Genomic DNA, 5,826 nt, shown 5'->3' with positions numbered 1-5,826 from the left:
CTCTATAGTCGTGGTTTTGTGTTTATGTGTTTGAATTGCATGTTTTAGGGAGTTTTCTCCCTATTCCGAGCTTTACTGAGCAACCACGACCTTAGAAGTTGGTTACGAGGCACGTAGAGTTGTTACGAAGCTTATTTGGTGCATTGGGAGATTCCCGGGGCCACTTTGGAGCGAAGAATTGAGTCCAGGAGGTCAAAAAACATGAAAATAAGCAAAAGTGCATTCGGCCCGATCGAGCTAAAAGGCCCGAACCCATCGGGCTGAAATTACGTCCCTCCTTGTAGCTGCGCAAATTTGAGTGTCAAAGAAATCTATTTTGCGCCCGATCGGGCGGCTTGCCATTCAGAGTGCTGGGCATGTTCTGCGTACAAAGAAGGGATTGGGCTTGTAAAGTAATCCGCCCGATCGGGCATATTGGGCCCGATGGCAACGAACGGACCAACTTGGCATGCTACTTTTTGCTGCGTGCAATTGAGAGATGTTGGGCCAAAGGTTGCATTTCTGGGCCAACTGTCATGGATTGCGAATGGAGGAAGCACGGAGCCCCTTTTCTAGCTTTTTAATTTCTCTTCTTTTATTGTGTGATTGACTGGGAGCATAAATAGGGAAGACTAATTTTATTTTGCAGCTTCTTTTTTCGGCTTGGACATATATTTATTTCAGCCATTATCTTTAGTCTGATGGAGTTTTAGTTTTAGGTTTCTCTGAATTAAACACTTTAGAGTAGATTCAAAGGGGATCGAACCTTTGATTATTTTCAATAGAAGTTTCTACTTTCTGTCAATTGGTATTATTCTTACTCTTAGTTCTTTCTTTTAATTCTTGTTTGCTTGATTTTGATTATCTAATTAATTCATGATGCAAAGATTGGGGTTTTACGTTAGTATTATTATTGTTGATTCAATCATGTCTGAGTAGTTTTAGGGAGGAAAACCATGTTTATACCATGATTCATATTTGAATTGCTATTAGTTCTAGGTTTTGATTAGTTCAATTGTAGTGTGATTCGTGCTTTATTTCATGGTTTATGTCAGTGTACAATTTCATGAACTACGTTTGGCAACTTAAGTATGACCCGATTGTAGGCTTACTTTTAGAGGCTTAGAACACACTATTAATTCTGATTATGTGAGCGATCTTACTTCATATGTGGAAATGAGAGCATTATGACCGGATCATAGGCTTAACGTTGGCTTTGATTGTTCGACCCTAGACCTAGATTATATTAGTTATTCGACCCTTTTGATTGGTATAAGCATGGTGGACTGAACTAATGCCCTAGACCTTTAATCCATTGTTTAAATCCCACTTTTATATTGCTTTTATTAGTTTAATTAGTAGTTCAGCTAATTCTTCCCTGATCTTGTCTGAAGTAGTTGTTTGGCTGAATATTAACTTAGAATCCCTGTCTTCCTGTGGATTCGACCCGACTTCCCTGACTATTGTTGATAGAGGACTTTAGGATTTATTTTTGATCAGGTGATACGACTTTAGCCTATAAAAAATTTGGCGCCGTTGCCGGGGAGACGGCTAGTTTTCTAAGTTTTTGCTTGGTTATTTGGTCTCCTTCACTGTGCCTCATTGGAACTTCATTGTTCCAATTAAGGTATGTTTTACTACTTCTTTTTGTTTCTTTTGTGTGCCCAGGTCTCAAAGAAACAGTTCCCCCATGCCAGCGGATCCCAATCTTACAAGGACAATCAGGCAGCTTCGAAAGAAAATTCAGAGAGAAGTAGTCTGTTCAGCTGAACACCTCTAGATTAGACATCTCGAGTTCAATCATGTCTAAATCACTGAAGTCATATGGGGTGCCCAACCCAGATGGTCTTTCCACTGGACCCACAATGCTCACCATCGTTGCAGCAAACTTTGAAATTAAGCCTGGACTCATCAGCATGGTTCAGCAAAATCAGTTTGGTGGGCATCCTACTGAAGACCCGGCAAATCTTCTGCATCGGTTTCAACAGCTTTGTCGAACCATCAAACATGCTGGTGTCACTCTCAACCAGTTAAAAGTCATATTGTTCGAGTTTTCATTGAGAGATAGAGCACAAAAGTGGTTGAACGACGTGAAAGAAACTGAATGGAGTGAAATTTATGTTGCGTTCATGAGAGAATATTATCCACCGACAAAGACAACAGAGATCAGAAATAAGCTAGCCACGTTTTCCCAAGAGCCTGATGAAACACTTCAGGAAGCGTGGGCTAGGTTTAGAGATATGTAGAGAGAGTGTCCACATCATAACATGGACAAATGGTTCTTGACGCAGACATTTTACAATGGTCCGCAGCCTCAGACGAAGAGTATTGTTGACTCGTCTGAGAGAGGAGTTTTTCTAGATAAGGAAGTGGATGTAGGCTATGATTTTCTGTCAAACCTTGCAACCAATGATCATTCCACTTCCCGCAGCCTCACAAATAAAGTATTGGAGGTAGACGCTCTTGCATTGCTCACTTTGCAAATGGCGAAGCTGAGCCAAAAGATTGACACATTGAGATCCTCTACCTCGACATCCCCTCCCTTGAGTGTTAATGCTATGTCTGTCGTGGCACCCATTACCTCATCTTACTGAGAGGTATGTGGTGCTCAGGGTCATTTTGGGCATGGTTGTCAGTTCAGACAACATCAGATGGAGCAGGCAAACACCTTTCAACAAAGACCTCAAAACTTCCCCTCTCCACATAACTACCAAAATCCACAAAACTTTCAACCCGTACCTCAAAATCATCCTAAACCCTCATTCGACCAAAACCCCCTGGTTTTCAGAGACCTCCACCACAAAATTTCCATCACCCTAATAACTTCCAATCCCCACAAAATCTCCAAACCCCACCTCCACAAATACCCCCCAAGTGCCTACCACATCTGAATTGATGAAACTGATGTTGAGCATGCAAAAGACTAATGAGGAGGCACAAAGAGCTCAAGAGAAGCATTTGCTAACTATGAAGAGAGCTAATGAGGAGGCACAAAGAGCCCAAGAGAAGCACATTAAACTTCTCGAAACTCAGATTACCCAGAAAAGAATGCTCAAAGACAGCAAGGACAATTGCATGGGCTAACCATTTAGAGGGAGCACGTGAATGCCATCACTCTTCGTAGTGGAATTGCTTATGACGCTCCTTCATTTCCCATTGATGATGCTGCCCAGACTGAGGGGAAGAAGGTGGTAGAAAAAGGAAAAGGGAAGAGTTTGACGTCTGAAGTCGACTTATCTGAGGAAGTTGAACAGACATGGAAGAAAAAGGAGAAGGTTTCTGAAGCGCCTTTTACACCAAAGCTACCTTTTCCTCACAGGATGAAGCAATCAAAGGTCGATCAATAATTTGGTAAGTTCTTGGCTATGGTCAAGAACCTTGAGGTAACGATTCCATTCACTGATTTAATTACCCAAGTCCCTGCGTATGACAAGTTCCTGAAAGACATGATCACTAAGAAAAGAGACTTTGGTGGGGTAGAACGTGTCACTTTTACGGAATAGTGTAGTGCGCTTTATTCAGAATAAAACTCTACCTAAGTTGAAAGATTCTGGTAGGTTTTCTATTCCCTGCCATCTTGGACCTATTTTTATTGATAAAGCTTTGTGTGATTTAGGTGCTTCTATTTCTGTTATGCCTTTATCTGTTTATAAGGAAGTGAACATGGGAGCACTTAAATGCACACAATCACTTTACAGATGGATGATCGTTCTATAAAATATCCCCTAGGTGTTTTACAGGACGTTCCTGTTAGGGTCGGGAAATTCTACATTCTTGTTGATTTTGTGGTGCTTGATATGGATGAGGGTGCCTAGATTTCCATTATTCTGGGTAGACCATTTTTGTGTACTGCTGGTGCTATCATTGATGTTAAGTCTGGATCTTTAACCCTGAGTGTTGGTGATGATAAAGTGATTTTTAAACTAACCAATGCTATTAAGGCACCTATGCTTGAACAATCTTGTTGCAAGGCTGATATTTTGGATGAGGTAGGTGTAGAGAAGGTTCAAAATGCACCTAAGGCTGCCTCATAGTCTAGAGGTATTATCAAGAACAATTGGAGAAGGAAGATGTTTGATGAGGGTGGCACTCCCTGCCAAGCCCCTCCAATTTGACAAAATGGAGGTATTATGATCGTGCGGGACCTTTATAAACCAGCGTTGTGCGAGAGGCAACTCGTAATCTACCCTTTTTCTTTTCCTTTTTATTTTTCTTATTTTTTTTAGTGAGAGAGGGTGAGGGCACTAACGTTGTTTTTCCTCTTATCATCATCCTTTGTTCACCTTTTGGCATTGAGGACATTGTCAAGTTCAGCTTGGGGGAGGAATTCTGTTTGTATTATGTATCTCTTTTACTGCTATCTAGGATATATTTATTGCTTTCGAAAAATACTGAAAAAATAATAAAAAAAATGGTTCCCATGACTGGTTTAGTTGCCTCCCTGTGCCCCTTGTTGTGCTCTTATTGAAAATGATTTGACTTTGTTTTCTGGATAGCTGGGCATTTGTGATCTTGAGGCTATGATTTGATGTTTGATTGCTATGATTTCGAACGAGTTTTGATTATTATACACTACATTGTGCTGCATGCCTGAATTGGTTAGAATGTTAGGCCTCCTTGTAAGCCTATTGGATTCATATATATGATTATCCAGTCTGTTTTTGTGTGTTAGTTCCTCTTTAGTGGATTGATCTTGACTTTGACTTCGTACTTGTCTGATTTTTGATGACTTGCAGTAATTGCTGTGATAGAGGCGTTCTTTTTTCTGATTCTTGAGCCTCAGAGTGAATTTTTATTATACTTTTATCCTCCTTAGCCCCGCTGAGCCTAATGAACTGTTTCGTGTTACTAAAACCCTTATTATGAGCCCATGACCTTTATTTCGATTCTTTTTAGCTTGGGGGAGCGTTTGTTGGGTTGAGTTTGCGATTAGTTTTATGGTTCGGTTTGGTCTTTGGGGAATTAAAGTGTATTTGATGTGGTTTGAGTATGAGAAAAATAAAAGAAAAAGCAAAGTTTGATGAGTTGCGTGAATGTTTGGTTCGAACAATAAAAGAAAAAGAAATAAAAGTTGAAAAGAGTTCAAAGTTCCTTCATTCACGTTGTTTATAAAGAAAAATGTGCTACATTGCTTCAAAATAGGGTGTGTTGTGAGTTTTCATCATTTCATAAGAGTTGGGTTGTATTACTCAAATTTACTTTTTAAGTTGAAGACAACAATGCCTATACAAACAAGTTTCTAGGTCATATGCTAGCTCTAGGAATAATCTATAATTTCATACTGTCAAACCACAAACCCCAGAGAATAAGTAACAAAACACAGTCATGTATATCATCCTAGCGTTGTGTGCTCCTTCCCCCGTGGCATATCCAAGGTGTTCAAAATGTGAGGCAGAGGTGCAAACAAAAAAAATACAAGTTTTTAGTGGGGATAACTTAATGATAAGAAGATAAGGGGGATCCATAAGTATCTCTTTTTGTAACTGCGAATGTTAGTGACGAAAAAGCAAGATCTGCCGATGACAAGCATAGTTCCTCCTAACAGACACAAAAATAGTGTGGAACAAATAGAGAATATTCTTATCTACATTACCTTAGCATTTATATATGCATCCTTGTAACATAGCAACTCTAAGACAGGAAGATGGCCCGATCAATTGCCCAATGCAATGGAGTCCGAGCTTTATTATCTGGAGAAAGGAGTACTAGCCTTTACACCAAGCGATAAATGCTAATGATCAATATTAAGAACCACCAAGTAAATCTTAACAGCCAAAACCTATATCAAGTTCCTGGCAATAATACATTCCATCTCTATTTCATAAAGTTTAGCAATGAGCTATAGAA

The 5,826-nt window shown here is 39.8% G+C and overlaps 1 non-coding gene across 1 annotated transcript; it reads right to left on the bottom strand.

The window, feature by feature from the left end:
• Window positions 1-2,141: 2,141 nt before the first annotated feature.
• LOC125493897 (small nucleolar RNA R71) lies at window positions 2,142-2,248 on the bottom strand. Its single transcript, XR_007270223.1, has one exon. It is a non-coding gene; the product is annotated as a small nucleolar RNA R71 (small nucleolar RNA).
• Between the last annotated feature and the right edge of the window lie 3,578 nt (window positions 2,249-5,826).

This window comes from Beta vulgaris, chromosome 9, assembly GCF_026745355.1.
Source record: "Beta vulgaris subsp. vulgaris cultivar EL10 chromosome 9, EL10.2, whole genome shotgun sequence".
Lineage (NCBI taxonomy): Eukaryota > Viridiplantae > Streptophyta > Magnoliopsida > Caryophyllales > Amaranthaceae > Beta > Beta vulgaris.
The sequence above is the reverse complement of the archived record's forward strand: the minus strand, read 5'-3'. Positions and strand labels throughout refer to the sequence as shown.